The following is a 16,731-nucleotide window of genomic DNA, read 5'->3' as shown; positions in this document are numbered from 1 at the left end:
TACGTATGTGTGAGGCCAAGCTGTATCTTGCCTTAAACACCTGCTTGAGAAGATGCCTAGCACCACCTAACTCTTGCCAATACCTCAGACCTAAGCTGCTGCAGGGGAACTATCTTGCCTGAAAAACCAATCCAGTGAGCATTCTCAGTACACGCTAGTAGACTAGGCATTGTACACTTTATCAACCTCACAGCCACCTGTGATACTGTACAACATCAAGCCTTCAAAAATAAATGCATTCTTTGATACCTGACCACAAGCTACGTGCTTTCATCATAAACATGATCTCCAGCAGATCATTCAAACTCACTACCAGCCAAGGAGAAAAAAAGCAGAGTACAAACTCTGAAGAATGGAGTCCTGCAAGGGGCAGTGCTAACACTAATACTTTTCAACGTATATAATTCAGACTTCCCACATACAACATCTAAGCGACACATGTACCTTGACAATGTCATCATAATAGCCCAAGCAGTAGACATGACCGAACTAGAAAAGACTGAGTACTGACATGAAACTTATTGCTGACTACCTCTACAAATGGTGCTAAAGATGAAAATCAATAAATTAGTATCTTCACTCCTGGACCATCGTCGAGCCACAAGCATGTTGAATATAAGAGTAGGCAACAACTTTCTTCCCCATGAACACACCCCAACGTACCTAGGAGTCACACTAGACCATCCCCTTACCTATAAACATCACATGCAGAAGGTCAGCAGTAAAGTCTCCGCATGGGTAGCTGCCTTAAGATGTTTAGACAGCACAACATGGGGTGCCAACTTCAAAGTGCTCAGAACCACTGCACTTGCAATGGTATATGCCCCAGCAGAATATTGTGCTCCTATATGGTCCAGAAGTTGTCACACTAAAAAAGCTCAACACTGTGCACATAACAGTGCACATAAATATATAAACAGGCTGCCCAACTTACACACAGATATACTCCCTTTACTCCTGGGCATTAAACCAAGTGATATAAGAACACAAACCCTAACATTATTGCTGGCAATAGAGGCAAGAAACGATGAAAATAACCTGTTCCATCAACTGTTAACTGAAGACCCTAACAGATGGAGGCTTAAGGGTCTTAAAAGTTGTAAATCATTTGTACACAAAGCCCACAAGCTCCTGGAAGAGATAGGGAATACTGAATTAAACCTAAGGGAGGCAATGACAGGGACGACTGGTAGTATTCCTACAGCATTTTATACCAACATCAAATGAGTCCCCCACTGAGCATGACCTTGGCAGAGAAGTGTGGGCCCAGCTGAACAGACTGAGATCTGGATACAGATGCCACGAAACAGCACTTCACAAGATGAACATCTTGGAGAACCCCCTATGTGAATGTGATGTCCAACAAACAACACAACACTTAATTGAAAGCTGCAATCTTTACAAACCTCCAGATGTGGTCAACGGAAACTGCACATTGAAATATAATACCAGATAGTGGCTCATGGATTTGTAAGATGATACCCGATGCCATATGAAATAATAATAATAAGATGGCATTGTACACAACACAGCAAAATGAGACAGAGGACATATTTTAACAAAGATTTTAGTCCTTAGGGCACTAGAGTCCTACAACTAGCACATATGAGATGCAGCATTAAATCCTCTTCTGCCTAAGGAGACCTGAACCCACATCTTCTATGAGAATGCTCTAACTACTAGATTGTAGACTCTTCTGGCTTGGAACTTTATGTTGGATCCATCTTGTTTAAATTGTTTGTCCTTATGTGGAAAAAATAAATAATCATTGGGCCAGAGAGAGTATGACAAGAATGATTCTATCCTCTTGGGGCTAGGGCATTCATATAGAAATGGATAGATATGAGCTTCAGTCACCGCTCCAATGAATGTCAACTTAAACTTTGCTCTGGAGAGGTAACTAAAAATTATGTTGTCAACTTTATCAAGGCAATGTATACTGTGTGCTGGAGTTCAAAGCTACAAAGGGAAACCTGTTCCACAAGGAAGGGACCAGTCACGTTCAGGCCAACTCCTGACTCAATTCAGGGCTCAATTCTGCAGATACTCAATGCACACAGAGTTTGGGGTGTAAGGCATGCAAAATTAGTTCCCTCCATAGCACATTTTACAGAAAGTTCTTGACCTCTACACTAAGCTTCCTATGTACAAGAGCTCAGGAATAATAACAGCTTGAATGTATTAGCATTCACTACAAAAAATCTCCTTAGGAACTTATCCACTGGTCCGTGATAATAAACACATCTCTTTCCTACACAGGTCTGTACCGGATATCATTTTGCCCTCAAATTCATTATGAATGCAAGTCTCAGCAAGATTAACTACATGAAAATTCAAGGAGAGGACTAGAGTCATTTTATGGTAAAGTATTAATCCATAATGCTCCCTATGTGCACTCTGGGTGCATTAAGGTTACCATGAAAGCATTTAACAATCATCAGTATGCCAGACTTTGATGATTAAAATTGTAACCTAAAGGCATATCTACACTGCAGTGGATGCTGCCAAGTGAGCACTGCTTTGAAAACATGCTCTGCTCACTCACTCACACAGTATATGCCAAACTCTAAAAAATGTCATGTGTCCATCTTTTGACATACACCAAAGGCACACCCACAACACCACTCAGGCTCAGGCATGCTCATGTGTGGCTACATGACATATTTTTAACACACTGCATGTACAAACTGGGTGTAAGCAGACAAGTTAAGTTTTAAAATGGCATGCCTTAACACCATCTGGCTCCACCATCTGACTTCTTAATACCATCCAACGCAGGGCAGATATGCCCTAAATATTACACTAATATATATTTCATATAAAGTGTTACTGGGCAAATTCCTAAGGTTCTTACTTAGTTTTCTCTCACCTTTTATTCATTCTTTACTCAAGACAAACTCCTTTATTTAAGAAAAATGAGTCATAGTATAGGATTAGAATGGACCTCAAGGGATTTTTAATCTAATCCTGGTACTCCTTTTTTACCACCCCAGACAGCTACCTATTCAAGCTCTTCTTTAAAATCTCCAGTGAAAGAGATTCCATGAGTTCCCAAGTTCCCTAGCTGGCTTGTTCTATTGTTCTACTATTTTTACAGTGAGGAAGTTTTTTTTTCCTGAGATTCATTCAAAATGCACTTCACTGTAGTTCAAACCCATTGCCTCATATCCTGCCCTCTGTAGCAAGAGAGAACATTTTTTCTGCCCCTTCTTTATGGCAGGCTTTCAAATATTTGAAAACTGCTATCATGTCTCCCATAATCTTCTTTTTTCAAAACTAAACATATCTCGTACCTTCAGCCTTTCCTCACATGGTTTTCTTTCCATGCCTTTATCATCTTCATCGCTCACCTCTGGACCCTCTCCAGCTTTTCATCATCTTGCTCCAAATTGAATGTGGTACTCCAATGATGATCTAATCAGTGCAGAGTAGAGTGGCATTGTCACCTCCTATGTCTTGCATCCCATGCTTCTGAAAGAGAGAATGAAATACTGATTTAGCTGTTTACAAGCATATATGCATAGTCAATCCTGTTTGTCAAGGGTGCTCTGAAATAATAGGATATTATCTCGGCATACCTAACTAACATTATAATAGATCATCCATTCCTATGGTAAAAGAGAGTTCATAAGGAGTAAAACTTTCTATTAAATGCTTTAATGGAACATATCTTTCATTATTTAGTTCAGATAACAGGGCTCGTCCTTCTCAAACTGATTAGACCAACCTGTAAAACTCACAGATTGCCTAGGACATCTATTCAGGGACCCAGGGCAGCTACAGCAGCTCTGCATTCCTGGCAATTCTGGCTACTAGCAGCATGCCTGAATCATAGAATCATAAAAAAGTAGGCTGGAAGACACCTCTAGATATCATTTAGTCCAATATCATTCCTGAGACAGAAGCATCCCTATTCAAACCACCTCATACTTTAGGACAGAACCCTGTGCAACCCCATTTGAAAATTCTGGCATTTTGACAAGCTCCATTTATAATTGCCCTTTGCCTGTGGCTATTGTGCCAGTTTTTTTATTCACCTTATAGTAGCTTTGTCTATCCCACATTTCTCCAATTTGTTTATGTGAAGGTCATGTGGGATTTTGTCAAAAACCTTGATGAAGTCCAGATACTCTATATCTACTGCATTCTCTTCATTTACCCTAATTATCTTGTTAAAGAAGGGGATCAAGTTTGTTTGACATGATTTGTTCATGGTAAATAACTGTTGACTGCTCATGATCAGCCTTTCTTTCTTCAGATGCTTGCTTATAATATACTCCAGTAACTTCCCAAGTACCAAGATGAGGCTGACAAGCCTAAAGTTCCCAGATACTCCTTTTTGCCTTTCTAAAAAGGGGCATTATCTTGGCCCTTTTCCAGTCCTTTGGCACCTTGCCCATCTCCCACATAAATATTGTTTGCTAGGGCTTTGTGAAATTTCAATGGGTATATCATTTCAAAGCTGTTTCAACTCGTTTCAAGCTCAAAACAGTGAAATCAAAACAAAATGAAAGGCTTCGAAACAGCTTCGAAACAAAATGAGGTTTACGCAAAATGTTTCAAAAGTTTCTAAACATTTCGAGTTTCAAAACTGGCTTGCTTTCAGCTAAACAGAAACTAAGGGGGAAGGACTGTTCTGATACTGACATCTAGCTCCTGGTTTGATTCCCCAGCTCTGTGATCATTTCCTCAGCTCTTTCTTGGGGGCATGGGCCTCTGATTTGCTGTGTGGGGAGGTTCTGCCACAAGCCCTCAGAGGCCCCAATTATTGCTGCTGCAGCCAGTGAATGCAGGGCTTTTTTTTTTTTTTTAAAGCTCCACCTTCACTGGCTGTGGAGCATGCAGATGACAGCATGCTGCCACTGCGAGCTGGGGCCAGTGCCAGTCCCCAAGTCTGCCCAGCACAGCCCGCACCAAGCACTGGGAAGAACCCAGTTCTGGCGTTGGCCCCAGCCAGCAGCGGCAGACTGCACACAGATCCAGGGGCTTGTGCCCCCCTGGGAGGGCTGCGGGGCTGTGCCAGACTCCCATTGGGGGAGAGCAGGCCCCAGATCTGCATGTGGGATGACAGCAGGCTGCCGCTGCCGGCAGGTGATAATAGTTTTGCTTCAAACAGTTTGAGGTACAGTTTCACAAAACCCCCTCCACCTATCTCCTTAAAACGTGGCAGGCTTTGTGCCCTCAGAAAGGGCTACCATCCCTGCAATTTTCATCTGAATCAGGCAAGAAATGACAAAATAATAGGCATTTTTGTGATTTCCCATTATAGCCTATGGGCAAAACACATCGAAACAGCAAACAGTTTTGACAAAATGTGCTTCGAAACAGTGAAACAAAACACTGTCCCTTTGAAATGGTGAAACAGAAGTTGAAATGAAATGGTGCTGTTTCACACAGCCCCATGTTTGCCAAGGGCTCTGAGATCTCTTCTGAGAGTTCCTTCAGTACCCTGGGTCCTTTATCAGGCCTAGTGACTTGAATTCATTCAGACCCATCAAAAGCTCTCTGTCTTTGTCTTTTATTATCTCATCCCTTCTCTTGTCCCCTTCATTATCCAAATAATCTTTATTAGCTGTCTGGTTGCAGCCTTATTTTTTTGTCAAGACTGTGGCAAAGTAGCTATCGAGCAACTCTGCCTTTTTTTGCATCTTCTGTTAAGAGTTCGTTCTGGCTATTTAACAGTGGACCCACAGCTTCCTTGGTATTCTTTGTCTGGCCAACATTTATAGAATCCTTGCTAAGTGAGGCTCACTTTTTTACCTTTGCCTTCTTAATTTTATCCCTGAAAGTTCTTGATATTTCTCAGTATGCTCCCTTGGTGACCTGTCCATCTTTCCATTGCCTGTATGCATGAGGCATCCTAGAAGCTCCTTGTGCAGCCACATTGGTCTCTTGCCATTCTCTTTTTTAACTCAATTCCAACAAGTGGTATATTTGGGACAACTCCGGAATAGGAGTTGCCTACCTTGTACAGCTCCTGGGCCAAGATGGGGAACACATTACTTTAGAGGCATCTGAGCCTCTCCTTTATGCAAGAGGGGAAACAGCTACCAAGGATGGTGCCATTGTTGTATAGATCTGCGTGGTCCAACCTTACCCCAATTATGTGAATCACTTATATTATTTCATAGTCCTTTACATGGAGATGTAAAACTAAGTACGGCGTCAGTGTTATACAATGCATATTCAAATTCATTTTACAATTTTGTGTATGCTAATTCCATTTTTTCTTTTTTTTTCCCTTTCCAAATTGGACTGGAAATTGAAACAAAATTCATATGAAATGTGATATGTAGTTTTCTCTGTGAGAGCTCTACTTTTCAACCTTAGTCAAATTTGCAGAAATGTAAACCTTGCAATTCAGGTATTAACTACCCTTAAATGTATTAAATAAGCCCATCACAACTGTCCTTCATTACATACAACTTTTAATTAGACACTAGTATAAAATAATATAATAATTATAATAGTGTAATCTTTCTGTTCCCTAAATAACTTGTACACTGAACCTCCATGCACTTAGCTAGACAAGGCTTAATAAAAGAGATGGCATAATCACTTTCCTGCATTCTCTATGAAGCTCAGAACTTTTCTTTCTCTCCATAGCTTCCATTCCAGCCTTTGAGATGTACCAATGGCTAGGGCCTGTAAAATAGGGGAATCTACACCACTACCTCATTCTGGCATTATGTATAAACTAGGTCCTTTAGCAGCTCCAAGAGTCAAATGTGTGATTCTATCTGAACAGCGGCAGATATCGTGTTCCTCCCCAAAATGTTCCTGTAGTGCCTTAGAATAAGAGAATTTAGCATGTGTGCACCATTTCACTATTGCACCAGGAAATGCCACAGTGAGGCATACCAGGCATGCTCAACATACTTTACAACCCATAACATTGCCACCTTGATGCAACACTTCCATGAGACAGTATAGATTTATCCTCTCCTAGAAGGACTACTGGCATCTGCTCAGCGCTGCATTTAGGTGGCTATGTTACTTCCATTTTGGAGACGGCATGTGCAGAATGGGCATGGTGTGCCTCATCGTGATGCTCTCTGTGGAGATACAAGTGTAATTCATTCATCGTATGAGTGTATCTGGGAGAACGTATCAGTGAAATTTCAGAGGAGTGATGTTCTGTTCCTGCATGCTTCACAGTGACCACAGAAAGAAGCAGAGTGCCAGTCAGAAGTTGGCCAGTAAAGGTGAGCTAGTACTGCAAAACCATCATGAGGAAGGCATCCATGCATTAGGCAGATGGCTAATGAGAAGGCCTATTACAACTCATTCCACAGAACTGGACCAATACCTTGGGGACCAAGGGTAGGGATGGGAATTACACATAGACCAGTAGAAGTGATCAGAAACTGGTTCAAATCTGTAACACAACAGAAGTTCAATGCACATAAACCATTTTCAAAATGGCTGAAATTGGTTTAAGACAAGCTGGGATGGGTGTAGTATCAGATTTAACTGACGTAAGTTAAATCAGTTTATTTAACTTCTGTTCTAGATCTCCTCCAGATTCAAGTTAACTCTCAGTCCCCCAGAATCCCAGGATGCTTTGCTTCTCCCACACAAACACTCATCTCAGGCTGGGTGGGCTAGCCTTGGCCCAGATTGTCTGCTCCAGCTGAGCAGGGGGTATGCTATTGCACATACACCCCTGCGTCTGGCCTAGGCCATTGCAGGCATGTGTCTGTATTTCCAGAATCAAAAGTGAATGTCTGTTCACTTGTTTATTGGTTCAATCTACGCAGTTTAGACTAACCTGCAAATATCAAATAGATTCAGCCTCAGGCTTTTTGACTGTCTGTACTTAGCCCCAGTGTGAGAAAAGGTAACAGGGTGTTTTTAAAGACCCAAGCAGTAATCTGCAGTCTCATTAGTTATGCTCAGCAAAGCTACTGACTAGACAAGATGTCAAACCATTCAATATCTGTTCTTTAGGGGCTTTTTTTTTTTTCTCAGGCTTAGCTAGTTAAGTTATTGCCAGAACATCTAAGGCCAAACATCTCTGAAAGCTGGAGCAAGAAAGTTCAACAAGAGAGACCCAGCTGTACTGAATTAAATGTCCCCACTTACCACATCCCATCAATCAAAGAGCAAGAGTGCACTGACGTTATTTGTAAGACATGTAAGAGTGGTATTACTCACCTGTAATTAAAAGGAATGGTTTGATTTGGCTTTATGCCTGGAGTTATATGAATGCTTTTCTTTTTGCCAGGTTATGAATTTTGCCAAGTTCCACAATGTGAACTTCATATTCCAAGTTCTGAGTGGACCATGAACAATGATGCAATATGAGACATATTAATTTCATCAGAAATTATTCTTGTTTCCCAATCAAAATTTTTTATCCATTTTATTTGCCCTTAGGTTTCCCCTGCCCTTGCCCTTCCCTCCCTCCCCTCCCCCCCATTACATCCCTGCTATTTTGGGGTTTTGCCCATTAATGCCCATGTACAGTTTAGGCTGGAAGAGAAAGCCATTCTAGGAACAGGAGTACATAATGTCCTGTCATATGTGTAATGTCATAATGGTAGAAAAATAAGTCTTTCTCCTTCATACCCAGCATGTTGTAAACAAGGGGGACAGAAGCAGTTACGGAGAGATTCACAAAGGGACATAGGTGTGATGACAGTGAATATTTCCACATCTAAAAGTCAGCCATCTGGTTCAAGAAGGAAAATCTGCAAACTCGAGTTAGGTTCCCAGGTTCCTTAAATGGGAAGAGTTAGGTGGTTAGGAGTGTGATTTGCAATAGTAATCTGGACTGAGGACACCTCTGCCTAGCAACAGCAATCTCTGAAGAAAGGGAAGTATGTAAAATCCCGTAAAATACTGTATAGTAAGCTTTCCCTGAGAGTGCATCTACACAGGCTCTTGATGGGAGTAGTTCAGCGCAGGGCTATTCCTACCTTGTTCTGCCCCCCCTACAGCAGCCAGGGGGAGCTCCAGACTCCCCTGGATGCCAGCCCAAGGCTGGCAGTGGGCACTGGGGTGAAGCCTGGGCTACAGGGGGCAGAGGGAGCTGTCCCACCTCCAGGGCAACTGCTTCCCAGCCCTGCACCTTGATTGGCAGATCGGAGTGCAGAGCTGGGAAACTGTTCCCTCCCCCAGTAGCTGTTTCCCAGCCATGTGCCCAATTTGGTGATGCAATGCCAATCTGACAATGAGGGCATGGAACTAGGAAATAGCTGCCCAGGGGATGGAACAGTTGCCCTGCCCCCTGCTGCCTGGCTGACTGGAAGCAATTTGCTCCCAGTCAGCTGCTTACACATGCACTACTGTTTACACATAATTAATCTAATGCCTGTATCTGCACGTAGTAGCCAACCATGCAATAGACTAATTTACCGAGCAGTAAATTCCTGCACACATGTAGGTAGTGATACTTCAGAGCATCATGTAGACACACCCACTGACTGCGGCACATATGAGAATGTGTAACAGGTGAAGTAAGAGGAAGGTTCACTTGTGATAAAAGGGAAGAAGAAGCATTCATAGAGGTCTGAATCCACTGAAATCAATGACAAAGCACTCACTGATTTCAGTGATGCAGGATTAGACACTATCATGAGAAAAAAGAATTGAGGATTGTTCAATAGCAAAATAAGGAGGGAAGAGGTAAGTAGAAATGTTGCCCAAAGCTGAAACAAACAATTTACATTACAATGACACATCCTTCACCAAAAGACAAGCAGAATCTTAATGATTTATTGGATTAGCCTCCCAAAAACAGATTGTTAATTTGAGTTGAACCTTTATTAGTAGTGACTGAAAGTGGACATCTTTTGAATAATACTTGGCAGCTAATGTGAAAAATATTTGTGGTCTCCATCTCACTAGCATAACGGGCACTTTTACATGCTCTGGGGGGGTGGGAGGTGGTGGTTTAATTAGAGTGGCTTTCAGAGCCACTCTAATTAAAGTGCCGCAGCATCTCATTCAACGAGCTTTTGGTCAAGTGCCCCACCACCATTTTGGACCAGAGGGACAGTGATATGCAAGATGCAGGAGGCTGCTGGATCATAGTAATAACCACGTTCCAGCAGACTCGATTAATCAAGTCTGCTCCAACTTCCTGTAATTACAGCACATCAGAACAACCTCCACACTCGTGTACAGGCATCCACAAATACCATCTCAATTGACAGACTTCTTGGAACTATCAAGATAAAAGCCAAGGACTGACCAAATATGTATGGAGAACTGGATTATCCTATCTTCCCTAGAAATGAACTCTTCCAGGTATGGCTCAAGATGACACACTGATAGGGAAGCATGCATAAGTATGCATTACTGTTGTATCTCTTTTGTGGACAAAGAGAACTTCAGTATCCCAGCTCTAGTCTACACTAAGAATTTTCAGACTCGCAGTTATAAAAAAGAGCATACCTACATATGGAAGAAAAGGTTAGACAAGAATCTAGGCAAGGTTAGATCACATAGTAAAAATATATGAGACATTTTGAGCTCTTTCAACTAACCTCTAGGATTTGTGGAGCTGTAATCATTGGGGATTACAATTCTGTAACTGAATGTAATCACATCCTAGATCTTTCCCCATTCACTAATTACATTTAAAATAAAATAAATTAAAATCATTTTTAAAGGAAAATAATTTAAAAAAAAAACAAAAGGAGGCTAGAGACAAGCAGACAATTTTACAGAAAATATGAGCTGAATCCCCTTTTTTTTAAATTGAGTTTCTGGTAGCAATTTTTTGTTTTGTTGTGTTCTGCCCTATATTTTTCATTTTTTACATAAAATTCTGTATGCTAGATCTTAAGGTAGCAATCACCAGAGAGTGGAATACAGTAAATACATCATGAAAAAAATAGATATTTGTTCACATAAGTTCTGTGATATTCAAAAACCTTTTACTCACTTACAAAAAAGGTCATGTGAACAATTTTCCACGTGAATATTCATGAAAACAAGAGTTCTATGAATGATAATGTGAGTAGACAGTATTTTACCAAAGACTCATTTATGCTGCCATCTTGAAAGCTATTTGTTAGTCTGAGTCACTTGAACAAGTTCCAAAACCCCATCCTACACTAACTAGCTCCATATCACAACCACAGTGCTAGATAATGCCAGTGGTTGTGTACACACATTCAAATAACCTGAGGGAATTCTTCCAGGTTTGTTTTCCTGGTTAAAAAAAAATGCATATTTGAATGCTGAGTCCCTGAAAAGCAGAGAGGTTGCAGCGTTGATGTCGCATAGCCAGGGGCCCCGGGCACAAATCTTAGCATGCTCTGCAGGCTCCCTCAGGCTCCCTGAGACAGATGGCAGCAGTGCACAGGGCAGCTCTGATTGGCTGATCTGGACTATTCAGTCAGCCTGTGTCTCCCTACAGCACAATGTGGGATTGTGAAGGGCTCATGTTCTGCTCCTTGATCAGCTGGAACAGCAGAATCCAGCAAGCAACACACTGTCTTGGGGTGGTAGGAAAGGGAGCAAAGCACTGTGTTGGAGGACTGTGCTGTGGCTTCTCTCAGAAGAAAACATGTATAGACATTTGCTCTCCCAAGAGTGACTTAACCCTTATTTTTCTCTTGGAATGGCCATTTTTGCTCTGGAAGAAAAAAATCCTAAATATCTATACACTCATGGTTTCTCCTGAGAAAGCAGCAACTCTTCCAGCAAAAACTGAATGTCTGCACAAGGCCACAGTCAAGAATGTAAGCCGGTGATCTTGACTCACAGGGCCTTGTTACATGGTAATATTGGGTGGTTCCTGGAGCTCTTAACCCCTGGATTGCCTGCACATCAATACCTGAAACTAGTTTTAGGCACTTGTTAGGCAGCTCAAAGTGTTACCTCTCCAGGGTAGGATTATCTCTGATCCATATTACCCAGCTCATGTTACACTAAGTTGTAGCCACTCTAAGATAGACCTTAATGGGAACACTACCCATCACCCTTACTGACTTGAATATGTGACTGTTCCAAATTCAAGCTATCACTAGCACCAATCATCATTTGAGAAGTTCACAGTGTAATGTGTAACAAGACTAGCTAAAATTCCCTGTAATGTTTTCATTTATGAAAAAGCTACACCAGAGAAGAAAGACTACTTTGTGACATGCAGATCATATGGCCTAGTTTTCACTACAAAACACTCTTGAATTTTATATCCTCTTCTTCAAAAAAGTCCATATACATCTTAATTGTGGCTACTCTTTGTCAGGTATCCTCAACAGCTCCAAAATGATATTCCTTGTAGGTATCCCAAAACTTTTGGTATCCCATAAACTTGTAGGTATCCCATAAACATTATCTCCTAATCCAAGTTGCTCAACTTCTAGATTAAGCAATTCATACAAAGCACCCAAACCTTCAACGTCCTTTGCAGTATCATCCTGCTGAAATCTAGCAGAGTCATCTCTAGCCTTAAAATGCCCAAGTGAAAACCTTGCCTTGTAGAAAGCCTTACATAGAACTGTTTTCTTCTCCCAGCTCTCATCCTTTGTCCTTCACCAGGTACATCTGTCCCATCTCTTTTCTTGCTGTCATTCTATATGTTGCTGCTGCCATCATCACCACTTCAACTCCAGCCATGGCTGATGCCTCCTAAGCCTTTTAACCAGACCAGGCCATCATCCTGATCTTGTCCCACAGGTGGAAAAGTAATCAACAGATGAGAACCTACACCAAGGCTAGGTTAGAGTAACCCATCTGAATAAGATATATGGTAGGTCACACTGTGCTCAGCCCCACTCAGTGCTGAGTCTTTTTCAAGCCATGGTGAGCCATCACACTGAATACATTTCAACTTCCTCTTCATTTTCACAGCTAAACTGTGCCTCTCTTTCCCATTTCCCATTTCCCAGTTCCTGTTCCTTCACCAGCCTTAAATGTCTGGCATCACCAAATGGAGCCTCAAACATTTAACCCAAAATCCCTCTGTCACCCTCCCTCTCAGCCTGTCACATATAGTGTGGCCCTGCCATCCATGAGGTGAAGCCACACCAGGTTGACCTGCACCTTATCTGCATACACATTTTTGGAAGATGCCCAGACTCGTGACAAAAACACTTGGTTCCAGTCATGAGCAGTGCTGAGCTATGGTGCCATCATGGCTTGAAATGCTGTTGAACCTGCTGGGGCCCAGCCCAATGAACTATATGGTAAATCATGAGCCTTTCAGCTTTGTACTAATATCATGCATAGTATGTACTATATATAAGTAGGTGCAAAAGTATGCTTATGTAGTACCTCTGCTAAAACTTGCAGCATTTCCAAAAAGAGGTAAAATGCATCAATTCTGGATGAACAAAGTCTATGAGTACCCATAGTAATTTGCCTATATGTTTATTTCAAAGGCACTGGTTTTAAACTTGCCCCTTACTTCCATCTGCTTAGGGAGAGCAGGGTCTGACAGCAAGGGAGTGGGGGTAAAGGGCTGCAGGGGGAAAAAAGTTGGGGTGGCAGAAAACAAAGGGGCCTCCTGACCCCCCACCTCCCAGATATTTTTTCTCTACTGTAGCAGTGGGAGGGGCACAAATTCAAGGCAAACCTTCAATATTTAGAGTCTAAACCTGGATAATTAGAACGTATTTATAAATTTTCCATATATAGAATGTAATTATTAGGGGATTATCTTATATTTGGGGTCATCTTAAATTTGAGTAAATATGGTATGTAACTACATATTAAGTTCCTTCATCTATGTTTTCATATATATTTCCTTTATATATGTCTTTTTCTGGCATAGAATATTTATATTGCCTGAGGATATGTGGGAGGATGAGATAAGAGGAGGTAACCTGCCTTTCATGTTGCAGCAAGACAAAATGATTTATGACTCCTTATCTCATCTTATTTAGCACCATATCCTGGCATTGATTTCTTTCTGCAGAATTCCTTATTGATTTAAGGGTGAGTTCCTAATGCAGATCAATACCAGGATATGGCCTTTATTTATTACTGCACTTTCTAGTTACTTCTCTCTAGATTAATACCTCAAAAATACATATAACATTCAGTATTAAGCTGGCCTTCTTCCACAAGGTTAGAATCAAGATCCTTGCTTTGGTTAACAGTATAATTTGTCATGATTATTAGGTAGCTTCTGTTTAGTGGCCTGAGACTAGACAATGCAATATGTATTCTGTATTAAGATTTAAGCACCTAGGCATAGGAATATGGGAAAGTGGCCACAGCATTTGCCTTTGCTTTCACTGTTTAACCAGCCATTGTTACAAATACTAAATATACAGTTTAAAAAACCTGCGAAAGAGAGAAACTCTCTGCAATCAAGTGCAAGCACAGCATCACTCTTAGGCACTCTATTTCTGATGTGTGTTTTTGGGCTTACACCCAGGGCTGCTCAAAGGCATCGCTGATATCAAAAACATTGCAAGATGAATATGAGCCATGAATGTGATGCTGTGGCTGGCAAAGCAAACCAAACTCCGGCGTGCATCCACCGATGCATCTCAAGAAAAACCAGGGATGTCATCCTCCTATTTTACTTGGCCCTGGTGAGACCACAGCCAGAATACTGCATGCAGTTTTGGGCCCTCCACTTCAGAAGGGATGTGAAAAAGCTTGAGAGAGTCCAGAGGAGAGCCACCCGTATGATCCAAGGCCTGGAGGGCAGGCTGTAGAAGAAGTGGTTGAGGGACTTGGGACTCTTCAGTCTGGAAAAGAGAAGTCTCAGGGAGGACTTGGTAGCAGCCTACAATTATATAAGAGGGGTACATCAGGACCTGGGAGAAGAGCTGTTCACCAGAGCTTCCCAAGGGATAACAAGGTCTAACGGGCATTAACTCCAGGAAGGCCAATTTAGACTGGACATAAGAACAAAGTTCTTTACAGTGTGTGTGTCCAGGGTCTGGAACAAACTCCCCCCAGAGGTGGTGCAAACACCTACTCAGGACTCTTTCAAAAAACATCTGGATGTTTTTCTTGCTGGGGTCACTTGATCCCAGCTGACTTCCTGCCTATGGCAGGGAGGCTAGACTCAAATGATTTCTTAAGGTCCCTTCCACCCCCCAATGTCTATGAAATCTTTGAAACATTAGACTCGGGCAAAACTGGTCTGGGAGGCTCTTCTCTGTGTTAGTGACTTAGGGTGGCTGATTGGTAGTAGGGTGTTTGCCTAGTGCTCTGTGTGTGTGTGCGCGCGTGTGTGCGTGTGTGCGCGTGTGCATGTGTGCGCGTGTGCGCGTGTGCGCGTGTGTGTGTGTTTGGGGTTTTTTCATATTTATAAAACTTTCTTCATAGCTATAGGCTTGGATGAATTTAAGTCATGCATATATTTTGAGTGTGTTACAGTAGCTTTCAGGCTCAAGAAAATCAAGTATGTTAAAGCTGACAGGAGCATTTCCATAGGAAAAGTACAACTATTGTATTCAAGAGCAGGATACACAAAGTAGAAGAGCTCTGTTCCTATGTTTTCTTCTTCATACTGAAAGAAACACAATAGATTAGGATAAAGATGTTTTAAAGGAAATGTTTTTGTTTTATGAATACATCTTGTCATGAATTCTAAAGCTGGACCATAAAACACAGGCAAAGATATGAAATATAAATGGCCCAAGATTTTTCATCTGGTGTATTCACTCAGTGCATCCAAATGTCTGGAGGCAGCAAAATAGCAGCTGTTTATTATCTACCAGATACAATGCTATGAGTACTTTGTTTGTTAATTTGTTTTAATGAAAAAAGATCTAAGTAGAAAATCTGTAAATGGAGAAAAACACAGGTGTACCATTGACCCATCTGAATCTGAACATCAACTTCTAGTGACCTCACTGTACTTGTCCCATTCTACATGAGCCTTCATTTTAGAGAAATACTGGGCACATCTATATGAGATGCTTTACTCATGATTAGAGCAAATTACTGGCAGTAAGCATCACTGTCTACATGTCCAGACCCTCACCACACAGGAAATTGTTTTAATTACAAGGAAATTTGTTACCTGTAAATACAAGTAGCTAATTTACTCACAGTTAGTTACTATGCTGTAACACACGTGTAGACGCTGACCAGGAGTAATTAGCTCCTGGTCATCCCAACCAACAGGGGACCACCTGCAACACAGCCTCAGGGCCCTGGGGCTGGGAATTTCTCCAGCCCCAGGGTTGGGGTGGCTCTTTTCTTGCCCCAGCCCCAGGCCCTTAAAAGCCTGCAGGGATGCTGGGGTCCTGGGCCACCTGCATCCAGCCTCTGGCCATTGAGTGCCCCCTCAGAGGCCCCAGGCCAGCCATGGCAGCCTGCCCACACCCCAGCACTGCTCCCTGGCACCACCCTGCCATGCAGCTGCCAGGCCCACATGTCGCACTAAGCTGGGAGCTGCAGGCACCTGCCAGGCTTAGCAACACCCACGGCCTAGGGCTAGCTGGAGTGGGATGCAGCCTCTGATCACTGCATCCCACTCCAGCTAGCCCTAGGCTACCTGTAGCAGCCTATCCAGATCCCACTTCTGGAGCCTAGCATACCCTCACAGCACACCTGCTTGTATTGTGCCATGCCCCTGTGCTAGGCGCTGCATGCTCCTGCCCAGGCCTGCCAGCACTGGGACTGCCACATGGAGGCCCAATAAACCATTGAGGGAGCCATGCTGACATCTTCTCCAAGAGCACTCACCACCTCCTAGGGCTGCAACTGGTCCCAGGAAGAGACCATGGACCTCATCACAACATGGGGTGAGGCCAAGGTCCTGAGCCAGTTTGCATGGAGTGGGACCTCTAACACCCATATCTA

Source organism: Alligator mississippiensis, chromosome 2 (genome assembly GCF_030867095.1).
Source record: "Alligator mississippiensis isolate rAllMis1 chromosome 2, rAllMis1, whole genome shotgun sequence".
Classification (NCBI taxonomy): Eukaryota; Metazoa; Chordata; order Crocodylia; family Alligatoridae; genus Alligator; species Alligator mississippiensis.
The sequence above is the reverse complement of the archived record's forward strand: the minus strand, read 5'-3'. Positions refer to the sequence as shown.